This window comes from Erythrolamprus reginae, chromosome 1 (genome assembly GCF_031021105.1).
Source record: "Erythrolamprus reginae isolate rEryReg1 chromosome 1, rEryReg1.hap1, whole genome shotgun sequence".
Lineage (NCBI taxonomy): Eukaryota > Metazoa > Chordata > Lepidosauria > Squamata > Dipsadidae > Erythrolamprus > Erythrolamprus reginae.
Window position 1 is genome coordinate 7275692 of NC_091950.1, and position 18565 is coordinate 7294256.

At 41.8% G+C, this 18565-nt stretch overlaps 1 pseudogene; it reads left to right on the forward strand.

Moving 5' to 3' along the window:
* Window positions 1-307: 307 nt before the first annotated feature.
* LOC139156392 (vomeronasal type-2 receptor 26-like) lies at window positions 308-16569 on the forward strand (annotated as a pseudogene).
* Window positions 16570-18565: the final 1996 nt, after the last annotated feature.

Sequence of the window (18565 nt, forward strand, 5' to 3'; positions counted from 1 at the left end):
GTACCAGTTCTGGGCTGTCACGTCCAAGGCGCTGGCAAGGCTGGGCTTGGACCCCAGACGTTACGGGACTCACTCATTCAGAATAGGTGCAGCGTCGTTGGCAGCAGTCGAAGGTTTCAGCAGGCTGGATATAAAGACAGTGGGCCGCTGGAGATCTGGGGCCTTCCGAACGTACATCCGCCCCTAGGTGAGTGGGGCGGGGCGGGGGGGTTGTGCTGGGCCGCCAGTCTGATGCTGCTCTGCTTCCTCCCTTTCTCTAGCCCGACGACTTGACTGGCGCCGCAGAATCCTAATATGTGGCCACAGCATGGTGTACCGGGCCGAGCGGAGGGCCCGTGAGACGACGCCCGGCACGAATTTGGAGATTGATCGAGCGGTGGTTCAGTGGCTGGGCCGTCGAGGCCTACGTTGGCGTGAAGTTCTTCCCCTGTTGTTCAACAGTGGGAAGGTGCGAGGGGTGCCGGGCTGTTTGGTCTTGCACGTTGGTGGGAATGATCTGGGAGCGATGACAGGTGTAGAGCTGCTGTGGCACATTTGGGAGAGTTTGCAAGTGATCTGGGAGCGGTGGCCAGATACGTGTGTGTGGTGGTCCAACATCCTGCCCAGGAGGAGTTGGCGGCAGGCTAGAAGCCCTAGCGCAGTGGATAAGGCTAGGAAGAGGGTAAACAGAGCGGTTAAGAAGTGGGTGATTCAGGCTGGGGGTGGAGTGATAGACCATCCAGACATCAGGGCATCCCTCATAGACTTGTACAGACAGGACGGTGTACACTTGACCGATAGTGGGAACGATAAATTTATAGCCAACCTGCAGAGGTGCCTGCACATATCTGTGCAGGGGGGGGGAGCAGGGGGAATAAATTAAAATTTCACCCCCTGCTGTGGCCGATAGGGGGCGGAAAATAAAATATATAAGCAACTGGTGAGCTCCTTTTGGGGCACCTCTACTGAGGTGAGGGGCGAGCTCCTTCTCGGATTACAGGGCTCGACCGGCCTGGGTTCGGGGAGTGAGTCGCTCCTGTGGCTCGCTGGCTGGAGTTTAACGTAGACCAGTAGCGAGCCATCCCACACGCCAGGTGTGGCGTAGTAAGGGTGCAGGGGGTAGGTGTAGTTTAACATGACCCGCACCCAGTTTCAAGGAGTTTTCGCCCCAGGGTTGCTGTCTGAATTGGGCACGTTATTCCGCCCCCATTTGATTTTGCATCCTGCAGGTCATGTGGGGTTAATGGTTTAAATAAGTTAATAAGTTAAGAAATTAAGTTGTTTGAATAAAAGTGACCCCGTTATACCCACACCTTGTGTCCGACTATTACTCCGCCTGCGCCGCAACAGCAATTCTTAAGATATCCCCTGTGGATTTCAAGCCACGAAAAAGATAAAACCTTCTTTCAAAAATATGCTTGGAGTTCTCCAGGTGGGGGCACCTCACCTTGCCTTGCACAGAGCAAATACCTGGATTTGAAGAGACTCAACTGCCCTTCATTTTTTCTTTAGTCACAGCCCAAGCACAGGTTAGAGGAAGCATATTCGATATAATTGTCCTGAAGCAACCCAGGTGGCATGTACTATGTTTATCCTGTTAAAACTCGGGTAAAGTTTAAAGTGATGCCTGCAATTCAGCTCCTGCACAATCTTGATTTCTGATCTAGAAAGAAGAATGACTGGACTGCATCTTCTCCTGCTATTGCTGCTGTTTTGGCCCCTGCCTCCAATTATTGCTAAGAGGATGCAAACCCTTTGTGTGTTGCCACAATGGTACAAGGTTCCTGAATACTATTATAGGCCTGGTGAACTCGTTATTGGTGGGAATCTGCATTTGGGGAACTATTGGAACCCTTACTTAGACTTTAACAAAGACCCATACCCATTTTCTCTCCCATATTTGTAAGTTTTAGCTGGAGGACAAATATCCATGTGACTCTTTGCTGTGTTTGCTCAGAAATATTTCTTCTTGCAATATTTGAACTTCCCAGTATAGTTCAAATCTTCGTGCTTTTCTCAATAAAGAGCCAGACTGATTAGAATGGAATAACGGAGTTGGAAGGGATCTTGGAGGTCTTCTAGTCCAACCCCCTGCTTAGTGGGTTCTAAGACCTGTTGCTACCTGTGCAAAAGAATCCTGGGCAAGTGGATGGAGTGTCCTCGATGGGCAGAGCATCCGGGCAGGATGGCCTCCCACCACATCTGCTACCAGTTCTAAGAACTGGGCTGAATCAGGAGCAACTCATCACTTCATGAAACCCTATATCATTTCAAACAATTGGTTATCCAATTTTTTCTTTAACACTTCTAGTGTTAGAGCATTTGCAACTTCTGGAGGCAAGTTGTTCCACTGATTAATTGTTCCATCAGGAAATTTCTTCTTAGTTTTAAGTCATTTCTCTCCTTGATTAGTTTCCACCCATTGCTTCTTGTCCTGCCCTCAGGTGCTTTGGAGAATAGCAATAGCATCTAGATTCATATACTGCTTCACAATGCTTTGCAGCCCTCTCTAAGTGACAGTCTCAAAATGGGGTGAACAGTGCAGTCAGGCGGTAGGGAAAGCAAGTAGGATGCTTGGCTGCATAGCTAGAGGTATAGCAAGCAGGAAGAGGGAGATTATGATCCCGCTATATAGAGTGCTGGTGAGACCACATTTGGAATACTGTGTTCAGTTCTGGAGACCTCACCTACAAAAAGATATTGACAAAATTGAACGGGTTGAAAGATGGGCTACAAGAATGGTGGAAGGTCTTAAGCATAAAACGTATCAGGAAAGACTTAATGAACTCAATCTGTATAGTCTGGAAGACAGAAGGAAAAGGGGGGGACATGATCGAAACATTTAAATATGTTAAAGGGTTAAATAAGGTTCAGGAGGGAAGTGTTTTTAATAGGAAAGTGAACACAAGAACAAGGGGACACAATCTGAAGTTAGTTGGGGGAAAGATCAAAAGCAACATGAGAAAATATTATTTTACTGAAAGAGTAGTAGATCCTTGGAACAAACTTCCAGCAGACGTGGTTGGTAAATCCACAGTAACTGAATTTAAACATGCATGGGATAAACATATATCCATCCTAAGATAAAATACAGAAAATAGTATAAGGGCAGACTAGATGGACCAGGAGGTCTTTTTCTGCCGTCTATGTTTCTATGTTTCTATGTTTAGAGAGAGTAAGCCTATTTCCCCCAATGATCTGGGTCCTCATTTTACCAACCTTGGAAAGATGGAAACCTGAGTCAACCTTGAACCGACTGAGATTCGATCTGCCAAACTGCTGGCAGACAGTGATCAGTAGAAGTAGCTTGCAGTACTGCCTTCTAACCCCTGTGCCACCGAGGCTCTTGAATAGTTTGTGTTAACTGATTAAATAGGCTAGATTTTCAATATTTCCAGAATTGTTTATCAGGAAGACAATAAACCTCATAAAGAGTAAGCTGTGACAACACATTAGGAATTTTACTAGACTGTTGAAGAAGTTGACTTAAAATGTTAATTTGGACATAAAGTCATGACAGGAGGCTCAAGGAAAAGAGCAACACATTTCCAGTGCAAGGTACTGAACAAAATGCAAATTTCTGTGTTGGAATCAGCAGTGTTTATTGAATAATGACCCTCAATAAATATTTGGTACATTTGGTACATTTGGTAATATTTGGTAAATATTTGGTACATTTTCCACTGGTGTCTTCTGCTGAAGAAGCTGCTCCAAGAGAGAACCAAATTGATTAGGTTGCTGGAGGAAAAAGTGGGTAGGATTACAGGCACTGAAGCAAAGAGAAGGGAGGGATGAAAGAGGGATATAAAATGATCCATGATATGGGCAGTCATTATTCCATTGTTAAAAATCCATCAAAATTTAACAATAAGCATCTTCAAAAAAAAAACACCCCAATCCATTAACTTTTGGGACTTCCTGCTCCAAAGAAAAAGCCACAAAGGAATAACACAAGCCAAACTTCACCAACCTTCACAAGCTTTGTGGCAATATTTCACAATGTTTCTTTCACTGTAGACCCACACCCAACAACTACCAGCAGTTCATGGCCCTGGTATTTGCAGTGACAGAGATCAACAAGGATCTGGTTCTCCTACCCAACATCACTCTTGGCTTCAACATGTATGACAACGCCAATTGGAAGAGAAGGGTTTCTTTCATCAGTCTCATTCTACTCTCCACCCATGACCAAATGGTTCCAGGTTATAAATGTGATCAGCAGGACACTCTCTTCTCTGCCATTAGAGGTGACCAATCTCAATTCTCAATGCTGATGGCCTTCATCTTCAGTATCTTCAAGGTCCCACAGGTAAGGGGGCTCCTTTACAAACACTATGGAATAGACAAACTACAGAACTACACACAGAAGTCCAAAATGACACCAAAAGAGAAGGGGGACATCAATAACATATGACATAGTGAATTGATGCTACAGTTGGATTCATTTTTTATATTTTATGGGTCAAAATATGTTTTATATAACTTCTAGGTGATACATAATGTCACATTTCTATACTTGCTAAGATAAATTCCTTCCTAATGACAGAAATGTAGATGTTTTTTTGCATTTTCTCAAAATGACTCAGCTTGACTGATGGAGTCCATAAACTGCAGAATGGGAATCCTTAAAATCACCATCAATTTTTACATTTGTCTTTTAAAGAATATTTTCATTTTTCCCCCCAGCTCAGTATTGGCTTTGAATACTTTCAGGGAGACCGAAGAGTTTATCCTTCCTCCTTCCGGATCAATCCCAAGGATTTTCCTCAATTTGTGGGTTTAGTCTGGTTGCTCCTTTATTTCCAGTGGAACTGGGTTGGGTTTATTGCCTCTGAAAGTGAGAAGGGAGAAGAATTCATCTCAACCCTGAGGCCAATGCTGATGGAGAAGGAGATCTGCCTGGCCTTCACTCAAATGGTGAAAGAGGATTTTTCTGATGCGGACGTGTTCAAATTCACTTCACATTCGGAAATATGGGCTAATGTTGAAGTTATTCTTTCCTTTGCAGAACCTGACATTGTTCTAACATTTCTTTCGGCTCTGAACATTAAATCACTTGGTAAAAGTCCATGTCCTAAAGTTTGGATCTTAACTTCATATTGGAAACCACATACAACCCATCTTCTATATAAAAGGAAAGCCTTAAAGCACTTACGTGGATCTCTGCATCTTAGGGATCACACTGGTGATATCTCACTATACAGCCATTTCCTCCTGTCTTTAGATCCTTTGAACCCACAAGGAGATATGATTCTCCCATTGTGGTGGGAAAGGGTCTTTGGTTGTAAGTTCCGCAAACCAGGCCACTCTTTTCGAAAATACTGTACAGGAAAAGAGGATTTACGCAATCTACCACCTTAGTGTTTGAAACAAGCATGACAGGCGAAAGTTACAATGTCTACAATGCCATTTATGCTGTGGCACATGCGCTACATTTAATGTATGGATCACAAGTGAGACCAGCTATGATGAGGCTTGGAAAAAGCATCTCAAACATTCAGTCATGGCAGGTAATTTCTGTTACTATTTTTAATAGTTTGGACTGTTTTTCCTTTTGATGCAAAAAAAATAATAATAAATTAAGCAGCCTTGTGACAGTCTTCTTTCTTGTCATTTTCTCCCATTAATGGACCAATTGTTTTCTTAACAAGTAAACAGTTAATTGTTATTATTAACTGTTTACTTGTTTTTACAGGTTGGGATTTTTTTTTATTTAACTTTTGCCTCATGTCTTTCTCCATTTTGAGCCTTAGCTTGTTAATCTTTGCAGGTTTGGGCTATTTGCTGCTATTCTCCCTTAAATATGTGCCCCTCGACTTCTGGTCTTTCAGTTTATCAGAATTCATTGTGCAGCCATGCTGGTTTCTTTTGAAGTTGCTTTATTTATTTATTTATTTTTATTTATTTGTCAAAACATGTACAAGATAGCAGGTATTGATATAAATATAAACAAAGGCAAAGTAGGTATAGGTAAATTTGGACAATAGAACAGGGACAGTAGGCACAATGGTGTGCTTATGAATGCCCCCAATAGACATCTTAGGAATGTGTTGTGATTGGCTCTGGCCCAGCTCCTGCCCCAAGGAATGTGGAGGTGGATGCAGGGGAAACATCAACATGTCATAGGCCTGTATTATTGCCGACAGAGTCAGGTAGTGCAGTTACCTCGGACGAAGAAGAAGATGGGAGTGACTTGAAAGAGGGGGGCTTGGCACACAGCCCAGGAAGCCAATCTCCACTATCTTCGGTTGATTCGGATGAGGAAGTCTTGGACCCACACAGGTGCAGAGTTATGCATAGAAGAGACAAATTGAGGACATATTACAAGAGATAAGAGAGGCCACCTGTGTTTGGGTGGGGCTCCAGTAAATAGAGCTGCTGATACAAATAGCAGTATGTTGGCTTGGCCGTTGTGGAAGATTATCTGATCACAGTTCTTCAGGATCGTGCCTTGCTGTTTCCAGACTTTGTTTGTTGATTTTTCAAGCCTTTGATATCAAAGCAGAGTAAAGTGTGTGTGTGTGTTTCACTTCGTTGGAAGAAGGAGGGCTGTGACGTTTCTTCACAGCTACTAGCTAAGTACTTAAGGACTGATTAAGGGACTTGTACAGCCTACAAGGTTGTTTTGGGGAAGAGTGCTCTTTGCAATACAAAACGGGTGCTTTGTTCTTTTGAATTTTGTGATAAAGAACATTGTTCTGAACTTTCAGACGTGTGTGTGTCTGAAATTTGTACCCTTGAATTGTTGAGAGGCTTGTACCAGAGAGCCCGGCAGAACAGAATGGGGTGAGGTTGAGTGTAGACAGTCGAAGGTTAAAGTTTATGGGGTTTGGGGCAGAAATTACAGAATCAGGTAGTACATTTCAGGCTTTGATCATTCTGTTGCTGAAATTGTATTTTCTGCAGTCGGGTTTCAAGCAGTTTACATTGAGTTTGAATTGATTGTGTGCTTGTGCGCTGAAATATTCATTGACAGGTAGGACATTGTGGCAGATGATTTTATGAACCGCATTTAGATCAGATCAAAGGCAATGTAGATCTAGTCTAAACTAGCTAAGCCCAAAATTTCAAACTTGCTGGAATAAGGTATTCCATTGTGAGTAGAAGAGTGGAGGACTCCTCTTGTGAAATATTTCTGAACTCTCCCAACTGTATTAATGTCCGATATGCAGATGTTCATTTAGTTCTTCATTGGAATTATTCTAGCTCACATTTTGTAATCTCATTTTTGCAAAATTTCTCAAGTTCTTGAGTTGTTTTCCCCTTGAGGATTCTCATCTATGGAATCCTTCTCAAACTCTCTCTAAGTTTAATTCTCTTAATTCCTATACCCTCCTTTTGACTTTGTTCTATTTTTTGACTTTCTTAATGTAGGATTTCAATATATTTTATGGTCACCTCATTCCAGGTTCCTGCAACTTCAATTCCTTTTATCATTTCATCTATCTTAGTGTGATAATTAAATCCAGTATTGCTGACTCTCTAGTTCTCTACCTTTGGTGAGAAACATTGTCTTCTAGGAATGAGTTTGATCTTCCAGTAATTGCAGAGTTTGTCTCCCAGATGTTAATAATAATAATAATAATAATAATAATAATAATAATAATAATAATAATAATAATAATAATTTATTAGATTTGTATGCCGCCTCTCTCCGAAGACTCGGGGCAGCTCACAACATAAAAGTTGTACAATACATTACAAATCTAATATTAAATTTAAAAAGTCAATTAAAAACATTAATATAAAATAATAAATATCCTAAAATCTCAACTATGCACTCATACACAGTCAACCCAGTTAATCATACTACAGAGGTCAGAGAAACAATGAAGGGGAAGGTAATCATCCCCACGTCTGGCGACATAGGTGAGTCTTCAGCATTTTACAGAAGGTGAGGAGGGTGGGGGCTGTTCAGATCTCTGGAGGGAGTTGATTCCAGAGGGCTGGGGCTGCCACAGAGAAGGCTCTTCCCCTGGGCTCCGCCAACTGACATTATTTAGTCACCGAGACCTGGAGAAGGCCAACTCTGTGGGACTTAATCAACTGCTGGGATTCATGTGGCAGAAGAAAGTCTCATAGGTTTTCTGGTCCGATGCCATGTAGGGCTTTATATGTCATTACCAACACTTTGAATTGTGACCGCAAATTGATTGGCAGCCAGTGCAGGGCACGGAGTGTTGATGAAACATGGACATACCTAGGGAAGCACATGATTGCTCTTGCGGCCACATTCTGCATGATCTGAAGCTTCCGAACACGCTTCAAAGGTAGCCCCATGTAGAGAGTGTTGCAGTAGTTGAACCTCAAGGTGATGAGGGCATGAGTGACTTTGAGCAATGACTCCCTGTCCAAATAGGGCCACAACTGGTTCACCGGGTGAACCTGGGCAAATGCCCTCCTTGCCACAGCTGAAAAAGGATGTTCTAATGTTAGCTGTGGATCGAGGAGGATGCCCAAGTTGTGGACCCTCTCCGAGGGGGTCAATAATTCCCCCCCCCCCAGGGTAATGGACAGACAGATGGAATTGTCCTTGGGAGGCAAAACCCACAGCCACTCCATCTTGTCAGGATTGAGTTTGAGCCTGTTGACACCCATCCAGACCCTAACAGCCTCCAGGTACCGGAACATCACTTCCACTGCTTCACCAACTGGATATGGGGTGGAGATGTACAGCTGGGTATCATCAGCATACTAATGATATCTCACCCAGCGGTTTCATGTAGATATAAAATAGCAGGGGGGAGAGGACCGGCCCCTGAGGCACCCCACAAGGGAGAAACCTAGAGGTCAACCTCTGACCCCCCACTAACACCAACTGCGATCGACCAGAGAGGTAGGAGGAGAACCATAGCAGAACAGTGCCTCCCACTCCCAACCCCTCCAGCCAGCATAGAAAGATACCATGGTCGATGGTATCGAAAGCCACTGTGAGGTCAAGAAGCACCAGGACAGAGGATAAACCCATGTCCCGGGCCCACCAGAGATCATCCATCAGTGCGACCAAAGCAGTTTCCATGCTGTAGCGAGGCCTGAATCCCGACTGTTGAGGGCCTAGATAATCTGCTTCTTCCAAGCACCGCTGGAGCTGGAGTGACACCACCTTCTAAACAACCTTCCTCATAAAGGGAAGGTTGGAGACTGTACGATAGTTATTAAGTACAGCTGGGTCCAGGGAAGACTTCTTGAGGAGGGGGTGCACAAGTGCCTCCTTGTAGGGATCCAGAAAGGACCCCCTCTCAGAGAAGCTTTGACAATCTTCTGGACCCAGCTCCGTGTCACCTCTCTGCTGGCTGAAAACAACCAAGAGGGACACAGATACAGGAAACAGGTGGCGGAAGTCACAGCTCCAATGGTGTTGTCCACTTCATCAGGTGTCACCAGGTCAAACTTCTTCCAGACAGATGGACAAGGACGAGCCCCAGTCACCTCGACTGACTCATTGTCAGCCGACACGGCTATCCAATTGGAGTCAAGGTCTGTCCGGATCTGAGCAACTTTATCAGCGAAAAATGAGTTAAAGTCCTCGGCATTGCTCTGCAAGGGCTCCCCAGAACAGAGCGGCTGAGTGCATATCATGGATTGGAGCCTTGAAGTCAAGCCGTAGCATAAAATGGTCTGACTATGGCAAAGGCACAGCTTCTAAGCTCTTTAGTCTCAGACCATTACTCAACTGCTCTGAGAGAAATATCATGTCGGGTGCATATCCTCCCTCGTGTGTCGGACTCTGAACTACTTGGATCAGGTCCATGGCTGTCATGGTGGGTATGAACTCCTGTGCTAACCCTGAGGATTCGCCAAGCAATGGCAGATTCATGTCCCCCAGGACAATAAGTCCTGGGAACTCCACCGCCAGCCCAGCTACCCTCTCGAGCAGCACAGGCAGGGCTGCTGACACACAGCTCGGAGGCAGGTACATGAGCAACAAGCCCACCTGAAACCCTAGGTCTAACTTCACAAAGAGGCACTCACAACCCGCAATCTCAGGAACACTGAGTCTGTGTAGGCTAATAGTCTCCTTGGCTATAATAGCACTGCTCCACCCCTTTCCTGGGGTCGTGGCTGGTGCTGTACCTGAAACCCAGCTGGGCATATTTCAGAGAGGGGAATGCCTCCCTCTGGGCCCAGCCAGGTTTCAGTCACACATAAAAGGTCGGCGTCCTTCTCCAAGATCAAATCTTGGATCCCATCACCATTATTATTTTGATGTACTTCCAATTTACATTGGTACCTCTACTTAGGAATGCCTCTGCTTAAGACCTTTTCTAGATAAGAACTGGGTGTTCAAGAATTTTTTGCCTCTTCTTAAGAATCATTTTCAGCTTAAGAACCCGAGCCCGGAAAAATTTCCCAGGAAATTTGAGAGTGGCACGAAGGCCCAGCCAGTTTCTGCCATTTCCCCTTTAATCTTGGCCATCTCGGGCTTTTCTGGGCTGCCAGAGGAGCCTTTCGGTGGCGCTTAAGGAGGCTTTGGTAGACCAGAGTGAACAAAGCATTTTCCTTTCTCTGGGCGCTTGGAGAGGGAATAAACCTATGTCAGCGCCCAGAGAAAAGAAACGCTCCCTTCGCTCCGGGCAGCCTGGAGCAAACAGAGCATTTTCCTTTCTCTGGGCGCTGCCTCAGAGTCCCTCTTTTTTTTCTTAAAGTTTTTGATGTTTTTATTCCCCTTCCCTTCTTCCTTCAGCAGCAACTGTCCTCCTCCTCTTCTTCCTCCTCTTCCCACCCAAATTCCAAGCTTTTATTTCTTTCCTAATGGGTTTGCATGCATTATTTGCTTTTACATTGATTCCTATGGGAAAAATTGCTTCTACTTAACCCTTCTGTTCTGTTTAAGAAAAGTAACAAATCTTATGTTCCCGGGTCACCCTGACCCGGACCGAAAACTCTTCATTTGCAGTGCTTATGTTTGGTCTTTTTGAAAGCTTTTTTCACTTGGAAAGTAGTCTGAACATTTCTGCACACAATGATATGAAAATTGAAATGAAAAAAGTAAATCTTATTGGTTTATTTTGCGGATATAATGCACACCCCCCCCTATTTTTGTGAATTTTTTTTCAATTTATGGATAGTTTTGCTTGCAAAATGCATTCTATTTTACTAAAGTTGGTATGGGATTGGTAGCTTGAACATTTCTGAACATAATGATATGAAAATTGAACTGGAAAAATTGATGCATATTGGTTTATTTTGTTGATGAAATGCACGCCCCCCCCGTTTTTTTTTAAATAGTCTTCACTTTATGGATAGTTTTGCTAGCAAAATACATTCTATTTTACTAAAGTTGGTGTGGGATTGGTAGCTTGAACATTTCTGAACATAATGATATGAAAATTGAACTGGAAAAATTGATGCATATTGGTTTATTTTGCACATAAAGTATGCCTCAATTATTTCAATTTATATAAAAATTATGCTGTTAATTTCAAACTTACATACTTTTTTTTAGTAAAATGGATTTGTTTCATAAAATTAGTTCTCTGGCTACAATGTGGTTGATTTTCAAAAGGATATTCCAAATATTTCTAGACAAATATGTATAAACAGTGACAATAATGGCACACAGCAAGGCCGAGGGGGGGTGGCCCTTTTGTGGCAAAAATAAACCAATAAGAACCATTTTTTTTCAGTTCATTTATATTTTTCTTATATTCAGAAATGTTCAATTTAGTATATCAAACCTTTTGGGGGAAAATTCCTTAGGGATTTGTAGCCTTAAAAAATAGAAATTGACACGAAATTAAAAAAGGATGGGGGGAGGGGCTTTTTGATCAAAATAAAAATATAAGTCTCAATTTTTCCAGTTCAATTTTCATATCATTATGTTCATAAATGTTCAAACTAGTTTTCCAGTTGAAAAAGTTTTCAAAAAGATCAAATTCAAGTACCTAAAAAAAATATTTTTGGTCCGGTCACATACGAACAGAAACAGATTCAAAGTTATGATTTTTTTTTGCCCAGAAAACAATTAGCCACCACCCCAAAAATATTTTTTGATGATCAGCATTGTTAAATTGAGTAAATGAATGCCTAAGCTTTTAAAGAATTATTTCGGATTTGGAGCATAAAAAAATAAAAAGTGAAAATGGTTGCAAGCAGCCAAGGGGGGGGGGGAGGCCTTATTTCTGATGTTAAAAAACCAATAAGAATAATTTTTTTCAGTTCCTTTATATTTTTCTTATATTCAGAAATGTTCAAGCTACCAATCCCACACCAACTTTAGTAAAATAGAATGCATTTTGCAAGCAAAACTATCCATAAATTGAAAATTTTTTCACAAAAATGGGGGGGCGTGCATTATATCCGCAAAATAAACCAATAAGATTTACTTTTTTCATTTCAATTTTCATATCATTGTGTGCAGAAATGTTCAGACTACTTTCCAAGTGAAAAAAGCTTTCAAAAAGACCAAACATAAGCACTGCAAATGAAGAGTTTTCGGTCCGGGTCAGGGTGACCCAGGAACATAAGATTTGTAACTTTTTTTGCCCAGCAAAAACTAAGCCCCCCCACCCCCCCAAAAAAATTCTCATAGAGAGAACCCCTGAAATGATGAAACTACATGAAATTTCAAGTTTCAGATATGCAGGGAAAATTTTTTACAGGGACTCAAACTTGGCTTCGGGTCACATACGACCCGAACAGAACAGCTTAAGAACGTTTCTACTTAAGAACCTGGTCATAGAATGAATTAAATTCTTAAATAGATGTACCACTGTATCTTATTTAATTATCTAGCAAAAGGTTATTCTGTTTGGTTGGATGGCCTGAAGTACAAACCTATGGCAATATTATTCCTTTTTTTTTAACTTTTAGGTAAAGGTAAAAGTTCTCCTCCCTCATAGTCACATTTGTGGATGGGGGACAAGGGATGTGAACTTTCAACAGAGTGGGAAACTCATATTCAGGTTTCCAGTGTAGGTGCCAGGATGGATCCAGAAATAAATGGAAACTTTGAGGAGTACTTTGACTCAGACTCTGATTTAGTTTGGATGTTACCTGGAACTTTGACACATATCTACCTTCATGTTTTATTTATTTATTTATTTATTTATTTATTTATTTATTTATTTATTTATTTATTTATTTATTTATTTGTTTGTTTGTTTGTTTGTTTGTTTATTTATTTATTTATTTATTCATTCATTCATTCATTCATTCATTCATTCATTTATTCATTTGTCCAATACACAAATACATAGGAAGAAAAATAGACATGTAGTAATATATATAAGGGTAAAAGTGAACTTAGAGGAGAGGATGTATGAAAGGAAGAGAATATATATGATAAGTGAGAGAAAGGAAAGACAATTGGACAGGTGATGAAAGGCACACCAGTGCACTTATGTACACCCCATACTGGCCTCTTAGAAACCTGGAGAGGTCAATTGTGGAGAGTCTAAGGGAGAAATGTTGGGGGATAGGGGTTGACACAATTGAGTCTGGTAATGAGTTCCACGCTTCGATAACTCGATTGTTGAAATCATATTTTTTACAGTCAAGTTTGGAGCGGTTCGTATTAAGTTTGAATCTGTTGCGTGCTCTTGTGTTGTTGCGGTTGAAACTGAAGTAGTCATTGACCGGTAGGACGTTGCAGCATATGATCTTGTGGGCAATACTCAAATTGTGTTTTAGGTGCCGTAGTTCCAGGCTTTCTAGGCCCAGGATTGTTAGTCTATTTTCTTAGGATATTCTGTTTCGAGTGGAGGAGTGAAGGGCTCTTCTGGGGAAATATCTTTGGATATTTTCAAGGGTGTTGATGTCTGAGATGTGGTATGGGTTCCAGACAGATGAGCAGTAGTCTAGGATGGGTCTGGCAAAAGTTTTGTAGGCTCTTGTGAGTAGTGTGAGATTGCCTGAGCAATCTCAGGCAACCTGAGTAGGATCAGGTTAAGAACTCTAGAAGCTTTTTTGGCGATATTGTTGTTGGATATGTTGAAAGATATGTTGTTGGATCTTTCATTCACTCTGTTTATCCCTCATATTTTGGGCATTCATGTACTGGCATTTGGATCTTTTTGACTGACTTTGTTTGTTTTCTATATTGTTTGTTTTGTGTCTGAGAAGCCGCAAAATGATAAAAGACAAGATGCCTTATCTTGGACTTTCAACCAATTACTTCAATTTTTGGAGGTCATTTTTGTTTCAGCTTCTTCCTTACTTGATGAATGTCCAGTTCAACAACAGTGCTGGAGAAGAAGTCTCCTTCTCAGAAAAAGGTCTGGGATCTGCTCATTATGATCTTCTCAATTGGGCTTGCTTCCCCAATCGATCAACTGTCCTTCAGAAAGTTGGGCAAAGGGGATGCAGAACATCCTAATATAAAAACAGAACTATTGAAACATGTCAGCATGACATTGGGTGAAAAATTTCTTGGCATGGAAGACATTTGGGGTCTGATTTGTGTCACGATTAGGAAGAACTTCTTGTAACCAAGCTGGCCATTAAAGCAGACAACAGTGATTTCTAAGTACCCAAAACCCAATAATCAGGGCTTACTGCAATTATTTATTTTGTTTAAATAGTAAATTTACCAATTCAAAAGACATGACTTTTTTTAAAAATAAATAATAATAATGGTATGCACTTGAGGGATTTCCTCCAATAGGCCATATGGTGCACTCATTGTTAAACATTTCAAGACAGATGGAGAATGTGATTTATTTACTTACTTACTTACTTACTTACTTACTTACTTACTTACTTACTTACTTACTTACTTACTTATTTATTGGATTTGTATGCCGCCCCTCTCCACAGATTCGGGGCAGCTAACAACAGCAATAAAACAGTATAGAACAAAATCCAATACTAAAAACAGTTAAAAACCCATTATATAAAAACCAATCATACATACAGACATACAATGCATAAAATTGTAAAGGCCTAGGGGGAAGTGTATTTCAGTTCCCCCATGCTTGGTGGCAGAGGTGGGTTTTAAGCAGCTTTCGAAAGGCAAGGAGGGTGGGGGCAATTCTAATCTCTGGGGGGAATTGGTTCCAGAGGGTCAGGGCCGCCACAGAGAAGGCTCTTCCCCTGGGTCCCACCAAGTGGCATTGTTTAGTTGACAGGACCTGGAGAAGACCCACTCTGTGGGACCTAACTGGTCGCTGGGATTCGTGCCGCAGAAGGCGGTCCCTGAGGTAATGTTGCTGGCAAATGTATCTCTGGATCATTAATAATGAAGAAGATTTGCCCTTTTTTGATCCACCAAGATGCACAAAGTGTCAGGCCCAAAGTCATTGTGTGAAGTTAAAGATTGGCATGACATAGTTTGGGAGTGAGAGAGACAGAGGGATGCCACCACACATTCCTTTCTGCAGATGCCATAGTAACGAACACAGGAAGGAATCAGGAATCCTGCTATGGATAGGTCCTCATGACTGCACTTGTGGGGGTGGGGATGTGATATGGGGGTTTGACCCGGATGTAATCTAAGGGACTCAGAGTTGGAATGATTGAAGTCGAATCCAGACTTGGCTGTTAATAAATCGTACCCGGCGAGAAGCACAGACGTGGAAATGATTTATTTCTCAGAATGCTATTTGGTTCGCGAACACAAAGGTTCATTCCAATACTTCCATGGGGGTGGCTGCCTATAAGATTAAGGGGACAATCATGTCACCCCTAAGGGTGAGATAATGCTCCTGGCAGATGACTCTCCTTACACTGAGACTCTTGATTTCAGATGCAGCTGAATGTGATCATTGCCCGCAAGACCAATACCCCAACAAGGATAAGGTCCACTGCATTGTCAAGAAGATCCACTTCCTTGCTTATGAAGACCCCCAGGGATATGCTTTATCCTCTTTAGCTCTTTTCTTTAGTCTGATCACAATTGCTGTTCTGGTGATTTTCCGTAAACATCATGATACACCAATAGTCAAGGCCAACAACTGAGATCTGACATACATCCTCCTGGTCTCCCTCCTGCTCTGCTTCCTCTGCTCCTTCCTCTTCATTGGTCGACCTGGGAAGCTCACCTGTTTCTTCCGACAAACTGCCTTTGCCATTCTCTTTTCCCTTGCAGTTTCCTCTGTCTTGGCAAAAACTGTCATGGTGATTCTGGCCTTCCTGGCTACCAAACCAGGGAACAAGACAAGAAAACTCTTAGGAAAACCACTGACCATCTCCATTGTCTTAGGCTGTCCCCTGGTCCAAACAGTCCTTTGTGCCACCTGGCTGGGAACTACTCCCCCATTTCCCAACTTGGACTTCCACTCCTTGGTAGGAGAGGCCATCTTGGAATGTAATGAAGGCTCAGCTTTGATGTTTTATGTTGTCCTTGCTTACCTTGGTTTCCTGGCCCTTGTTTGTTTCACAGTGGCCTTTCTGGCTAGGAAATTGCCTGATAGCTTTAATGAAGCCAAGTTCATCACTTTTAGCATGCTGATCTTTTGCAGTGTTTGGATCAGCTTCCTCCCTACCTATCTGAGCACCAAAGGAAAATCCATGGTGGCCGCGGAGATTTTCTTCATCTTGGCCTCTGGGGCTGGTCTCCTGGCTTGCATCTTTTTCCCAAAATGCTACATTATCCTACTGAGGCCCAATCTGAATTGTAAAGAGATTATAATGAGGCGGAAGAATTGCTGATTTATGTGAAGTTTGGGCACTGTGATTTCAGGGGTATTTTTGTAGTCAAACTGATTTCTAAAATAAATCATGAAACGCAAGAAAATATTGTCCATTAAATAATTAGCTAATTATTGACTAATTTAGTAATCACAAAGTATAAGTTAATCAACAACAACCACCCCTTTTTTATTCTTCATTCTTTCTGATTGCCTTCAGTGAGGCCCCAATAATCAAATAGATGTGAACTATATAAATATGTGGATATTAATTCAAAACAGGATAGTTCCACACTTTATTTGTTTTAATCCAAAGAGTTTTAATCCAAAGAGTCTTCAAGCCTTTTTCTGATTTGGTTCATTATCACGACTTAATGAACTCAATCTGTATAGTCTGGAGGACAGAAGGAAAAGGGGGGACATGATCGAAACATTTAAATATGTTAAAGGGTTAAATAAGGTTCAGGAGGGAAGTGTTTTTAATAGGAAAGTGAACACAAGAACAAGGGGACACAATCTGAAGTTAGTTGGGGGAAAGATCAAAAGCAACGTGAGAAAATATTATTTCACTGAAAGAGTAGTAGATCCTTGGAACAAACTTCCAGCAGATGTGGTTGGTAAATCCACAGTAACTGAATTTAAACATGCCTGGGATAAACATAGATCCATCCTAAGATAAAACACAGGAAATAGTATAAGGGCAGACTAGATAGACCATGAGGTCTTTTTCTGCCGTCAGTCTTCTATGTTTCTATGTTTCTATCAGTCAAAATTTTTTTATTTTTTTTATTTTCTCATATATAGAGAATGTATGTATGTATGTATGTATGTATGTATGTATGTATGTATGTATGTATGTATGCATGCATGCATGCAGTAATGGGCTGCAGCAGGTATGACTGGGATCTCCAATTAATTAATAAACATGGTGATATGTGTGCATCTGCGCGCTCCCAATGCGCCTCCCTCTGCACCCCCTCATGGGATTTGGCTGCTGTGTATGCACAGCCAGTGAAATTTCACACAAGGATGCTCACACATGAGAGATTTCAGCTATTGGGGGGGGGCTTCCGCACATGCATGGAAGCAAAGAAATCAGTGAAAATTGTGCACAGGAGCAGAAGCCAAATCTCATGTTGGGGGCATGTGCACAATTCCAGCATAAGAGCATAAGAAGAGCCATGCTGAATCAGGTCAAAGTCCATCGAGTCCAGCATTCTGTGTCACACAGTGGCCCACCAATTGTACATGAACAGAAGGAGAAGCCAAACCCTCCCTTTTCCTTGACCCCCAACAAATGGTACAAGCAAAAATTGAGCTCCACCCCAGAACGCCCAATCTGCACTGAAAGATGTTGAAAGAAAAGGCAGGGCGTCCTGCATAAGCCATGCCCACAGTATGGTAGTAAAAATTTTGGTATCCCTTCACTGGTTACTGATATACAAATTATCCATATTCCACTTTAAAATATTGGTAGTCAATTAATTAGGAGCCTTTGTAATGATTTGAACTTTATTGTTCTAGTGAACAGAACCTTTATACAATTATACAGCAGTACCTCTAGATACAAGCTGGCCCACATGCGAGTATTCCAAGTTGCGAGCCACGATGGGAGCGAAATTTCTGTTCGACACCCGAGCTCAAATTCAGGATACGAGCCGAGCTTCCACTAGGTGGCGCAAGAGTCCTTGCTTCTGGTTATCTCGGTGGGGGAAAAACAAAGTCTAAAGGCATTCGTTCGAGATGTGAGTTGATCGACATACAAGCTCGGTTCTGGAATGAATTAAACTCATATCTAGAGGTACTACTGTACATACCTTTTAAAATTTTTTAGACATGATCCACTTCTAAAGTGTAGCGCCAACAGCAGGCAGCTCTTCAGTTTAGATATGTATGTATACCAAAAGTGACTCCCCTTATAAATTGTATCGGGTAATTTATATAACATATTATTTATGTTATATACATATTATATATGGAGCCTGACTTTGCTACTACACACAGAGAACACATACACA